Source organism: Sinohyriopsis cumingii, chromosome 3, assembly GCF_028554795.1.
Source record: "Sinohyriopsis cumingii isolate HCF-2022 chromosome 3, ASM2855479v2, whole genome shotgun sequence".
NCBI lineage: Eukaryota > Metazoa > Mollusca > Bivalvia > Unionida > Unionidae > Sinohyriopsis > Sinohyriopsis cumingii.
The window spans coordinates 8438302-8453261 of NC_142963.1; positions in this window are offsets into that span (position 1 = coordinate 8438302).

Sequence of the window (14960 nt, forward strand, 5' to 3'; positions counted from 1 at the left end):
TAGGGCTTGAAATAATAAAAAAAAACCTGAAAAAATCTTAAGCACTTTGCTATAGATAATTTCATCAACAGACTAAACAACATAAATACCGTTACAACACTAGAAAGCCTTAAATCTTCTATCAAAAAGAAATGCATGAAAAAATTAAAGATTAACGATAACTAACCAATGAAACCGAATTTAACAAAGGCAATGACATGTGAAGAAATGGCTCTCATTTTGGAAAGGTAGGCGAATGTACTCTGTCATGCACCATCAACTTGAAAAAAAATTATAAACAGAGAGAAACCTGAATTCAAAATTCAGTTGTTTTTTTTTTCAAAATTATTTCGTTTCTTTTTTTCTTTTTTTTTTTTGGAACAAATCTAAACACTAATATAGAGTGGAAAAGGGAAAATGCACATACAAGCTTTGATATTTCTGAAAAAATGAGGGGATATTCCTAACGTTCATAACCACCTATGGACTTGGACTTGTCTGTGACTTATCCACAAAACAAGATGTACATATTTCTGGTCCAGCTGCAAGTGTGTGCGTGTTTTTGAAAATGGTAAAAATTGGATATACAATTTTCTCGTGACACTTATAAAGTGCAGAGTCTGTACAAATGTCAAAAGCCAAAGTCATATAAGTTTTGTATTTTGCACGGCTTGTAAAGATTTCCACTTTAGAAAATGTGAAGTATCACAAGTTATTATCACAAACAGAAGTGGAACATAGGGGCTTGCAAGAAAGAAAATAACCCAGACAGTTGGTGTCATCAAGAGTGCTAGAGACGGTACCCGAACTTGCTTGCTTGCTTACTTGAATTAAAGTGATTTTCGCTCTAATGGAGCATATATCACTGGTTTAATAACGCACCGCGTGATTTTTAATTACTCCTGGGGAAGGAAAGAGAGCCTCATCCCCCAGGCTTTTATGTACTCACAGACTACTTTTAAATTTAGCCACTCAGGTGTAGGACTAACTAGTCCTTAACAACCTGACTAAAAGGCTTTATACATGAGTGGGAATAGTCTCACCACACACTCATTTTTCTGTCCGAGCGTGGTGAAGGAGGAAAAAGGTGCTCCAAAAGACAGCCATGGGTGTTAAGTACTCAACAAAACGCTAGCCCGTACTTATTTCAAATCAAGTCCCGTTTTTGCTAATGGACAGTAAAAAGTACCAATAATGTGTTAACCACGTGTGCAATTAGTTCAAATCTAACGAGTCTGTTAAATTTCCTACTTCCTAACATATCTATCTAATATTAGTACTTAGTGTACATAAAAATAGCCATACTGATCTTATTTAAATTATTATGTCTAAGAGACATATACCAGTTTGGTCACTGTTAGGTTTAAAAAGTTCAGTTTGTTGCGGTGTTCCAATGGGTCAAGTTTGTTTCGAGAATAGTTTAGTCAAGGAGGGATACCAAGCCAAATATGGTTCCCTAGTTAATAAAAAGCAATCTTTTGGAGCCCTAAAAAAGGCTGTTTTTTTCTGTTGGAAGGTAACACGTCTCTCTTTTGCTTTCACGTTCTTTCCCGCACTCCTAGTCTCATGAGTCTTGATATCAGGAAATGCGTAGCCATGATGGGCGGCAATGTAAGCAGCGGCTTCTACCAGTTGACTGAGGGGGTATCCAGTGTAGGTTTGTCTGTAGAATTGGGGAAGAACTCTGACCATAATCCCCATTGAGAAGGTCTTGGTTTAAAGGTGTCTAGAGATTTGTAGGCAACGTATTGTATGGCTCTAATAAACTACCCTGCTTTGTTGACGTCATTCAATGCTTGATCTAGTCCCATTTCGGTGTACTTCTCAACGAGGGTCAGCGTCCCCCTCCTCCTCCTCAACCGCCTCAATTTCCTCTTCCGGTTCTGATACTAATTCTTTAGTTGAGGTAGATAGTTTCAAATCCGCTGTTATGGTGTCTGTCGCTGTTATTGTTGCTGTGGTTGTTCTTTCAGCTGAGATTGCCTGTAGTATCGGAGTGAGAAAAGAACGTTGTTGTTGTTGTAGGGTTTAACGCCATTTTTCAGCACGCGATAGGCTATACATGGCGGCCAGTATTAATGGTGGAGGAAGAACCCGGGAAAAACCCGGAAAGAACCACCGACCCACGAGAAGCTACTGGCAAGCTTTCTCACATACCCACGTTAGCCGAATCCGAGACTCAAACCCACGCAGACAAAGGTGAGATGACAGTGATCCGTAACGGAGAGCGCTTTAGACCACTTGGCCACTCGGGGCCCCAGAAAAGAACGTAGTGCCTCCGATAATTACATTTGAGTTTGCCTTACCGTTTGTCTAACATAATTGGCCCTTTGTTTTTGCCACCACTCTTTCCGGGGCAGGTTGTTCGTTAGGTATAGTCGGATGTTGACTAGATGTTATTTGTGTTCTCGAGGTGGGTGGAGTGCTAACTAGCTGGGTCTGCATTTCTTGCTCCCGCTACTGCTGTTGCGTATATTTCTTCCCTCCACACCGAGTTCTGGGCCTAATTCTTTTAATTTCGTTGTACCCTTAACTTACATTATCAATATTATCACCAACAAAAAAAACAACAAATAAAAACACGCACAAACCTAAAAGAAACACTCACTCACTTTTTTACAGAACATTACTATTTTTAAAATTTTGATAAGCGACGGAAACGAAGGACTTAGAGTCACACTTTCTAACCAAGATAAAGAAATCATGTGCTGATAGACTCTTCTGTATTTTTTCTTCTAACTGACTAACATATCATAGGCAATGGAATGTTATTTCTTTTCGAGAGTATGGGGTAGCCCTGAATTTTTTTTTTTTGGAACTTGAAGCTATGGCGGTCGCTTAGGTTATAAGATGGCGACCTCCTCTGACGACAGGCTTTCTCACAGGATAAGGACTGCTTCTTCGGAAAAGAGAAGAAGAACTCTTTGGTGTCGATACAACTGTTGACAAAGCCTCTGTCAGGTTCATGCTGCTGCTGTTGCTGCTCTCTCTGCTGTTTATGAAGTCGGTACTTCTCCATCCATTCTTCTTTCTCCTTCTTGAATTCCTCCTTGAAGAGCTCTTCCTTCAGGTCTTCAGTGACTTTTAGCATTCTCACATTTTCTATCTCTTCTGGCTTCGGTATCAGACTGTGTCTGACCCTATGCAAATTCACGTAGGCTTCGTTTAGCTTAGCTAGTTTGGAGCACATCTTCGTAGGAGGATGAGTTAACAATGGATGGGCAGACTGGAAACTTCCCCCGGTTCTTAAAGTCAAAGCGCGGACGTGAAGGAAAACATTACTACACGGTTTTCTAGCCGGAACGTTCAAATAGTGTTATGGGAGGGATAGAGAGAAGTCAAAGAGCATGAATCAACATTCCTATAGCCAAACAAACCACAAAGGCATTTTTTTCTTCAAAACACATCATTTTTTTATTCATACTAATAAACAACTCTAACATTTTTTTTAACAATAATCCAACACTATAACATCAGTCATTTTTTTCAAATACCAAACATTTTTTTCAATTCACTTTACTTTAAACAGGGCTGACAACGTTGTGTATGAAATTGTGATTTCCACTGTTGGAAATCATAAGGCCATTGATGGACACTACGTTTCCTAGCTTGAGACAAAAGATAAGCATAATGGTCACAAAACCATCGATCTACTTTCACATCGTTTCTCGAAGAAGAACGAGGATCAAAATGAGTCACTAAATGTTCTAAGGAATAAACCTGGCTGCGATGATGCAGAAAATACACACAATATTGTCCACACACCAAGGAATATGTGCCTTGTTATTTCACATTATTGAATCGTGTGGTCTGAGCATTTCTTCTCATAAAGTCAATGATATCGTCTTCCAAAGGGGGCAGTCCATAGGAATCAAAATATTCCACACATCCTTCTTGAGGAAAGTAGACGGCTACCCAGTGGGTTCCTGGGAGATGACTGTCGTCCGTGTTGATCACGTAAGCTTGATGGTTTTGAGGTGTGCAATGAGGGAGTTCATCTTTAGCACAGACGACAGGATTCCAAGAAGCTGTGTACAAACTGTGGTTCAAAAGGTAATAAAGTTCTCAGGTATCCATTTTTTGTTTTTTTTTTCTTCTTCACAGGTAATGATAAGTGATCAATTCGATCCTGACTTTTTTGCTTGAAAATGTCTGACAAGTAACCGTTTCTTCGCCTTGTCTCCCAACTCTGATCCAACAGAGCTTCGATGCGATGGATCTCTTGAGTTGTTAATGGAGGACAATAATGTTCACGCAAGCCTTTATACCACTGTTGTAACACGTCTTCTTCCGAGATGAGACTCCAAGCTTCGTCCAGATATTCGTCCAATTTTTTCTTCTTGACTCAGCATCAGGCATTTATCGTGTTGAATTTCACTGGGATGATCGTGATGATATCCATAGCAATCTTTCTTGATCAATTCCTTATTTTTTTCTGTCAAGGCTATAGCATAACAGGAAACTAAATGTGATTCTTGTTCTGGCCATCTAGACTTCATCATGATGACTTCTTCGTCTTTGTCTTGGGGTTCTCCTTCCTCAGGATCTTCACATTCCATGTCCAAAGAATCCCTACTATACAAACATTGATAAAAGTCTTCCATGACTTCTAATAGTCTAGAATGACTTCTCTCAAACTGTTGGTTTATATCGTATTGTCCAATTCAGCATACAGGATGACGTTCACCGTATTATCTGCGCGTAGATTTTCTGCAAACTGAAATTCCACACGCATCTGGTCGGATTTTATAGGGTGAAAATGTCCCTCCTCGCTGTCTTGACTTACAATTCGTTAGAGAACCGTTTTCGAAAATGGAGTTTCACTGTAACTTTCCCTTTGGAGAATGGAATATTTTGTCCCAGATCTCCTTTTATAGCAATGTTGACAGTGTCTAAATACGACTTACTGACGGGCATATAGTGAGGATGTACAAATTCACGGTGTACGTGATAGGTGTTTGCATCTTCCTGGTCATTGTTTGTGGTACTATCCACTTTGAAAGGAATGACACGCAGTAACGGAACAGAGGTGTGTCCCACCACGTTGTACTCCACCACATCGGAATACACAAAGATCAAATTAAGTCCTTGGTTCAGTTCTACCGGGTTTCCAAAAGCTCTGTAAAAATCCATATTTCTTTTGATCTTGGGGCTCATATTGTTTGCGACCATTTCTGCATGTCCACCCAAAATTTCAAACAAACTACCATTGAACCTGAGGGACAATGTGTCCGTATCTTGAAATTTGATCACGAGACGATGAGCCACTTTATGGTACTCAATCTTCACACTTTTTTTGGCTCTGTTCAGTGCTTTGCCAAAGGCTAAGTTGAACCTGTCCGCAATAGTGTCCACCAAATGTTCACCACTAAAATAATAACCTGAAGGAAATTTCAAGGTGTAGATAATGAAGGCTGGATTGCTGGCTGGTCTTGTGTCCCCTAAAAACCCGATTTTGTTGATTTCTTCCTCCAATTGGGCATTCAGGATTTCCACCTCGAAAGTGTTTTGCTTTTCGGTGATGTTTTTGATTTGTGTTGGGTGAATGATTTCCACTAAAGCCACTTCCCAATGGGCTTCGTGATCTAACTGGATGGCCTGAGGTAATTTGACCGTGTAACAGCACAACGTGCTGTTGGGAAACACCTCCATGGAACTGTCACTGGGTAAGGTTAAGTAAAATTGGTTGTTATTGCTCATAATTCCAGAGTTTTGTGGCTCTCCGAGGCGATACTGGAAGTTAGAGGAGTGTCTCCGCCCAAAATGGGGTTGTTGTTGTTGTTGTGGTTGTTGTTGTTCGACTGGTGACTGGCACTGGTACTGGACACTAGGTTCCCGTGGTTCCCGTTCGAGGAGAATTTCATGGAGGGATTAGGAAGCAGGTAACCGATGTAACTGCTCAATACAATGGTTCACACGTGTTTGTCTCCTTGTTGCAAACTCAAATTGGCAATGGATGCACCGATGACACAATACACCACGAAGGTTTGGCAGAAAAAGACGATTTGCGTTTTAGGCACACGTTTTCCATACCACACCCACAAGGGTTGTGTTTGTAAATCTTGCAGAGAAGAATTGGGTGAAGGAGTGATCGCAGTAGCTGAATCTGTGTGAAAGGGCATGATGGTCACTTCTTTTTGTAGTGCGAAGCGTCGATGCAAGAATCAAAACTGGGTGGATATCCTTTCCAATGTACTTTGACTTCTTTGACACGTCGTTTGCCCACTTTACGGTTTCTGCATTTGACAATGCCTTTGATGTCGTACACGTCGTTTTTTTTGGTGACACGACTTGATTTGAAATAAGTACGGGCTAGCGTTTTGTTGCGTACTTAACACCCATGGCTGTCTTTCTGAGCACCTTTTTCCTCCATCACCACGCTCGGACAGAAAAATGAGTGTGTGGTGAGACTATTCCCACTCATGTTTAAAGCCTTTCAGTCAGGTTGTTAAGGACTAGTTAGTCCTACACCTGAGTGGCTAAATTTAAAAGTAGTCTGTGAGTACATAAAAGCCTGGGGGATGAGGCTCTCTTTCCTTCCCCAGGAGTAATTAAAAATCACGCGGTGCGTTATTAAACCAGTGATATATGCTCCATTAGAGCGAAAATCACTTTAATTCAAGTAAGCAAGCAAGCAAGTTCGGGTACCGTCTCTAGCACTCTTGATGACACCAACTGTCTGGGTTATTTTCTTTCTTGCAAGCCCCTATGTTCCACTTCTGTTTGTGTTAATAACTTGTGATACTTCACATTTTCTAAAGTGGAAATCTTTACAAGCCGTGCAAAATACAAAACTTATATGACTTTGGCTTTTGACACTTGCACAGACTCTGCACTTTATAAGTGTCACGAGAAAATTGTATATCCAACTTTTACCATTTTCAAAAACACGCACACACTTGCAACTGGACCAGAAATATGTACATCTTGTTTTGTGGATAAGTCACAGACAAGTCCAAGTCCATAGGTGGTTATGAACGTTAGGAATATCCCCTCATTTTTTCAGAAATATCAAAGCTTGTATGTGCATTTTCCCTTTTCCACTCTATATTAGTGCTTAGATTTGTTCCAAAAAGAAAAAAAAGAAAAAAAGAAACGAAATAATTTTGAAAAAGAAACAACTGAATTTTGAATTCAGGTTTCTCTCTGTTTATAATTTTTTTTCAAGTTGATGGTGCATGACAGAGTACATTCGCCTACCTTTCCAAAATGAGAGCCATTTCTTCACATGTCATTGCCTTTGTTAAATTCGGTTTCATTGGTTAGTTATCGTTAATCTTTAATTTTTTCATGCATTTCTTTTTGATAGAAGATTTAAGGCTTTCTAGTGTTGTAACGGTATTTATGTTGTTTAGTCTGTTGATGAAATTATCTATAGCAAAGTGCTTAAGATTTTTTCAGGTTTTTTTATTATTTCAAGCCCTACAAAAGGAGACCAAGTTTGTCTTCAAAGACGATTGAAGCTCTAAATTACACGGGCGTGAAGGAAAACATCGTTGTGTTCATTCTAATCATGCTTGCCGTATCTCTTTGTGTTTTAGAGGTCATATTTCTTCTTAAGTAAATACACGCATCAATAGACAGACAGATTGGGTCATCATCCTTGAGTTTCACTGTACTTTCGGTTCTTTACTTCATACAAACCCCAAATGTATTAGTTTAAAAAAAACAACAAACAAACAAACAAAAAAAAAACGATAACATGCCCCTCAGTACTGTAACACGTCTGTTCTGACTCTACCGATGTGAGTGTGAGTGTTTATGTTAAAATGTTTAAGTGAGATATAAAAAAATGGTCAGCTTGAAAACGCGAACCAATACTGTGACGCTCACTATTTTGATGTGGTAAGAAGAAATGGTACAACACACAAAAAGAGGGCTTGTAAGTCCACATTTCAGTCTGTCTGCACTGTAATGGTAACAACGCAAGAACATAGGGATTATTATGCCACAGTCCTAGAACAAAACAATGCATCACCCGTTGTAAGCCATTTCATTGGCTATACTTATTTTCTTACCGCGTTCACTTCGAATTGACTTGAGTAGCTATTCACACAGTGACGAGAATGGCCATGCTTTACTGGGTCTATCCTATAGGCGATTTATATTAAAAAAATATTTTAAAAAATTAAACTAATGCACGAACAATTGTTCCATGGGCGTTCCCATGGAAATTGTGTCCGTCTTATTACAAAATACATCAACATTTAATTTAACCGTGCAGATCGCTAGAACAAACCTCTGATCATATACATTTTGAAAAGTGTTGTGTGACACAGATCGCCATTGTCGCTTGGTGTCTGCTTTCTACTTCGAAAAGAGATCGTTTCGTCTTGACTATAAAAATTTAATTTGACTAAGTTTTACGCACTACTTGAACTCATACATTTCACATTGTAGGTGAAAGCCGTCGTTCTCAGTTTTCTGGAAGTTCGTTTTTGCGTTTCTCAGATGTGATACTATTTTTTATGGACCGAACGAAATTTCTTTTGGCGTGAATCAGGACTCGTGGTTTTGTTGCATAAATGGAGAGCATTGATGAAAGCTCAGTTATGTCGTCTTCGAAATCGCTGACACGGATCTGAGCTAACACTTCAGGTTTTGTGTGAGGCGATACGGTACATCATTGCCTTTTACTTCCTCAATGAAATCGTTTCATCTTATTGCAAAATTACATTTGACTAGGTTTCATACGCAGCAGGTCCCTGTATATAAGGAGAGTGTCTTAGCGTCAGAGTATTCATCCCACTCTCAAACGATCAAGAAGATGGAAGAGTCAGCACAGATCGACCTGCTGGTCAAATATTTGCTAAAAGTCATACGAAAGCATAATTCACAGGCGAAAGTGGCAACAAAACTTACTCTTTTGGTCGTTGATTTGATGAGAGTCATACGAAAGTGTGTAAGTGCTAATGAAGTTTGCTATATCTGCAAAGGTAAATGGGTATTTGTCTCCAAAATACCTGCTTCGTCTAAGAAAGAGAGACAAAAGTCAAGATACCTAATATCGTTGTCAGGAGAAAGGACACTGGAATTCAGAGTGCCCTACGAGAAAAGAGAAGAAACAAAAACAAGACGAAACAGAGAAGAGGGATTCAGAAGAAGAAGAAATTGAAGATGATGAAGAACTTGCGCCAGTAAAGACATGGAAATGGAAAAATTGACAATGTGAGCCGATGCGTTGGCCCTGATGTGAAATTTCATACTACCTTCTAAAAGAGAATACGTAAGTGTCTCTTGGTCTTGACATTGTATAATAAGGATGGCGTGTTTTGGTTTTTACTCACACTTTATGAAATTGTGCTCTTTCACCTCTCTCTATCCCTCTGGATCATGTTTTAGTTAGAATTGAAATGGAAGGATGTTTTCCTTCACGCACGCTCTTTAGGCATGCAGGTCCGTAAACAATAGTCAGTCTATTCATCCATCATTTTGTGTCTTGATGTTTCCTAAAGCACACACTGATGCCATAAAATAACGGGTTAAATGGGTTTTGTAGTGTTGGGAGTGGGGGTGGGGTGGGGTGTAGGTGTTTGGCAGAGTTGGTCATTGCAGGTGAGGGCTTAGGTACTTTCAAAAAAACTTTTTCTTCTTCACTCTGTGTTGATGGAATATAATGGGTTATTTTCTTCACTCTCTGTTGATAGTATATATATATAAAGGGTTATTTCTTCCCTCCGTGTGGATAGTGTATAATGGTTTTCTTCTTCACTCTGTGGTGTGTGTGTGTGTGTGTGTGTGTTAGCGTAAGTTGTGTAGATCGTATATTTGGTTGTTTTTTTGTTTTTTTCTTCCTCCCGGGTGTGGATAGTATATTTGGGGTTTGTTTTTTCCTCTTCCCTCTGTGTGTGTGTGTGAGTTTGTCTGCGCGCGTATGTTGTGTGTGTGTGTGTGTGTGTGTGTGTATTGGTCTCTGTTTGTCCCTATAAAACTCACTTTATCCCTATCAGATACACTCTACCTACCTACTTACAGTAGCGCGTATTCAGGTCAGCCACTTGCAACACTGTTGCCATTTATCCCTTAGTGTTCAGTACAGTGACGTCACTGACGCTGGAAATTTTGGGACTATAAATATCGACTTGGGGATTTCCACATTTTGTAGCTATACATATATACTAGAATTCATCAACAGGAACGTCACTCAAGCTGAGGCTATAAAAAGATAGTGGGATTTTCCAAAGGAAAAACCCACAAGTTGGAGCTATAAATAGATAGTGGGATTTCATAGGAATTTCAGCTGATTATAGATACATAGGTATTTATCCACGATCGTCACAGAAGTTGATATTGTAAGTAGTTACTAATTTTATCCATATTAGTCTAAACCATTGTAACTTAATTTTCGGGGATATGTTTATTTTCCTTTAAATTCTGGGACAATTTCGTCATTTTAACGTTACTTTTAGTCACATCCATTTTGTCGTTGAGCATTTCCTTGATTATAGCTATTTATAGCATCATTACAATTATGCAAATTTTTGAACACCCCAGCAAGATTTCAGGTCTTGGTAACGCTTTATATATAAATCCCACGCTTGTACTAGTGTTTGTATGTTTCTGTCTCTGTTGTGTTTGACCCTCTACCATCATTGTCCCTAGATAGTCCCACCATGTTCAATTCCCCTTGACGCTATACAGATCCACAATGTTCAATTTCCATATGTTAAATTCCCTTGAGGCTATATCCCCCAGGGGTTTCCGTAATGTTAAATTTCCCATTGTCCCTAGACAGTCCCACGATCTATTCCCCATGTTAAATTTCCCATTGTCCCTAGACAAGCCCAAACTCTATTCCCCCATGTTAAATTCCCCTTGTACGTAGAGTGACCCACGATTTTTCGCCATGTTCAATTCCCCTTGTACGTAGAGTGGCCCACGATTTTTCGCCATGTTAAATTTCCCTTGTACGTAGAGTGGCCCAGGGGTCCCTGTAATGCTAATTCCCACTGTACGTAGGGTGGCCCCATTCACTACTACTGAGCCACTGTATAACACAGGGTACGATATACCGTATCCTTCCTTATCTCTACTACAGAAAACTCACATCTTGCGCACGACCTGGTTCAATACGACCATGGTTACTATATGTCTAAATACTGCGAGGTTAAGGAAAGTCGGCAGAACACTTACAAGATACACCGTGCACGCGAATTAAAAGCTGCTGACTTTGGAATATATTACTAGCGTGCATTCCCTTTTATGTAGCCTGTTTAAAGTAATAGGCTACATTATCATTCGATTATTGTTATTGTTGTTGGTTTAACGCCATCATTAGCACATGATAGGCTATTCTTGGCGGCCAGTATATATGCTGGAGGAATATCACCGATCCACGAGAAGCTACTGGCAAGCTTTCTCACATATCCATTTTGTCCAGGTCCTAGACTCGAACTAACGTGATCTGTAAAGGCATTTGACTATTGTAAAATAAAATCATTGATTGAAAAAAAATCATATTGACTAGAAAATAGTTTTCATTTTCTAGTTCAGTGTATTTTCTTCTATCATCTATTTTGTTTTTCAAGAATTAAACAGTTAGGTAGCCTGTTGTGTACGTGAAACAATGCAACGTATCAACAAACTTAAGCAAAAGTTTTTGATGATACATATTAGGACAGACTATTTGAATAAAAATATTAAGACTGAAATTTTCTCTAAATTGTATTAAAAGTATTTTTTCATTAAATTATATTGAAAGTAATTTTCCACTAAAATATATTGAGATTAATTTTATCTATTTGTGTAATACAACTGTATGCTATTTTTAAAGATCGCGCTTTACGAGTAGGTGCAGAAATCAATAAAAGACATTTCTCTAGTATCTAAACGTCAGCAATTTAGATTTGGTGGAAAGCTGCTGAACAGGCAAATTATTAAATCAATAATGGATAAATTAAGCGAGATGAATCACACAGTTTCCGTGGAAAGGTCGAGAGCCTTGATCTGATCCGAAACGGCCGAAAACAAAAGCTGCTTATAAATAGAGAAGCAGATTTAAGCAGAATCAGTTCGTTCATCGAATCAGAATAGCTCTGTCTTTTCCTTACAGGTAAGAATCTTGTGTCCGCAAACATCTTTAAAGGATGGGCACTTTTTAATATTTGAGATTTTAACGGTAAAATTCATATTTTTCCTATACTTTTGTGAGTTCTTTATATTTTATATTATAACATAATGGAATGTTTAATTGTATTTGTGGTATGTATTATTGTAAAAGATGAATTCGCTACCAACTTCATGTTTAGATTTAATTTGGAAAGAAAAGAATCTTTAAGTAATAATGAGTAATGTTTAGTAACCTATTCCAAATTAGTAATCTATTTTAAATTTAGCAAAATACATTTCTTCAAAATGATTGTTGCATTAATCGCAACAATTAAATTTTATACTCATTGGCTATCATGAAGTTAATCGAGATTTAACTAATCTGTATTACATTCTAAAAGGCAGAAATTATACAAATGTATAAAGTTGGTAAGCTCGAAGGAAAAGTGTAATCATGTGTATTTCGTGTATTTTAAATATAAAGGCTTTACAGATGTATCCTTTGAATGTAGTATATATATATATATATATATATATATATATATATATATATATATATATATATATATATATATATAAAATTTAAATAAAAAGTTCGTTCCTAGAGTCAGAACAGCTCGGTCTTTTCCTAACAGCGATTCTGCACCTTATTACCAAGATGTAGCCGTATCTACACCATTATGGATGACACCCTTGTTAGAGAGCCTGAACTTCTCCTCCTTCTTTCTCTCTCTCTCTCTCTCTCACCATGGGCAAAGTCATTTATTAACTTATGAGTAATTCCTTCTGATAGCAAAAGATGAGAAGAAGGTCAGGATACAAACCGTATCATAACATATTCTCCGACGAGGGAGGTCGTGGGTTCGAATCCCGGCCGAGTCATAGGAATACTTATAAAAATGGTCCAAGCAGCTGCCTCGCTTGGCGCTCGGTATGAAGAGTTCAGTGTTATGACTGGTCAGACTGGTATTAGGATAATGTGACTGGGTGTGACATGATGCTACATGTCTGCGGCATGATGCCTACTACTATACATCACTATAAATTGCCGCTCTGCATACAAATTAGAGAGTTTTCTCCTCCTCTTTTGTTATTATGTTTTATTCTTTTAACGCAGAATTTAATGTACAGACTTTTCAGACAATGTAGAGTCTTTATTGGGGGCTATCTATATTATGGTTGTAAAATTTGCTGATTTACCGCATAAATTCAACATTGACCAATACTTGCCAACACACACACACACACACACACACACACACACACACACACACGAGAATAAGGGATTTTCTATCAATCAGTCAGAAGGATTTTACTTTCGAAAAGTCACTTTTACAGTGGAGATCTGATTTTAATTAGATTGTTTGTCGAGCCTCTGGAACACAGCTTTTTTTGTTGTTGTTGCGAAAAAGGTCGAGAATGCTCAAATTGAAGTTATGGACAAGCCAACAATCTAAACACGCACCGTCGTCGGCCGATATCCTTGTTGCACTTTCAGGTCGCTTTTCTCTGGTAAGTACCTGTCAACCGGGAACTTATCCTATTACATAAGGTACCATTACCAAATCCTTTAACAAGTAGTGCCTTAAAATCTGACACTAGTCAACAACATTATAACTGAACTTGTGTATGATGTTTATCTCTGTCAAACAATCCACATAAATCATTTTCAAAGTTTAAAATTGCTGACGTTATGTATAGTTGTTATGTGCATTTGATCTTTTATTTGACAGCACCATTTAAACGATGATGCCCTACGCTATCGGTCAGAGTGAAGAGGCTTTTTCTAAATAAATAGGACACTTCTAGTCTTGTGGGATCTTCTTGTGAAGTGGACATTGGTCAAACATCTAATTATCCTAACAGTAGATATAAATAACCATATTTATGTGCCTCATCGTCCATCACGATGTATTAAAGTTCTCTCATCTTATTTCAAATACTCCGCATAATACAGTGGGTAGTCTTTGTCGACAAAGACCGTCTAATATGTAACAACCAAAAAAGTAATGCCTTTGTTCTAGGTCAGGTTGCTTTGTTGTTGTTGTTGTAGGGTTTAACGCCATTTTTCAGCTCACGATAGGCTATACATGGCGGCCAGTATTAATGGTGGAGGAAGAACCCGGGAAAACCCCGGAAACAACCACCTACCCACGAGAAGCTACTGGCAAGCTTTCTCACATACCCACTTTGGCTGAATTCGAGACTCGAACCCACGCAGACATAGGTGAGATGGCAATGATCCGTAACGGAGAGCGCTTTAGACCACTCGGCCACTCGGGGCCTCCGGTTGCATTGTATTGCTTCTGTTGCTAGCGCCGCCTCATTATCTAATCATATTACACATTTCATTTAGTATGTAACCTTTTTATCTAAAAATAATCTGACGTTTGTCTAAATAGGACTGTTTGTATATACTCAGAATTCCTCTGTAGAATTTAAGTACACGTCGAAATTACGTTTCTTCGAATTAGTTTTCCCCACCGTTCAATATTTCTTAAACTAATTGCCAAAAATGGCCATATCAACTGTAAGACTCAGTGTCACATCGTCGTATTACTAGAAACTTTATACCGCTATACTAGATCACTGAGGGCATTTATACGTTAGTAAATGACGTCATTACTCGTAGGTTGAAGATCTCGTTTTACCTTTTGCTCAAAAAACTCTTTATTTCTATCCCTTATAGATCACTGTTGATAGGTCTTTATTTTGGGATCACGCAGTAATGTTGTTCTAAACTTAACACGCATATGTAATCTGAGCTTAAATCCACGGACGTAATTCATAAACAGTTTTGTTAATTGCATATTAAGTCAATTAGTTTTCCTATTAAGCGCAAATTGAGTACCTTTCAAATATACTTACCACATATCGTATTCTCTATTTACCATATACAAGGACGCACTGAATCGTTTCTGTTAAGCAAGTTA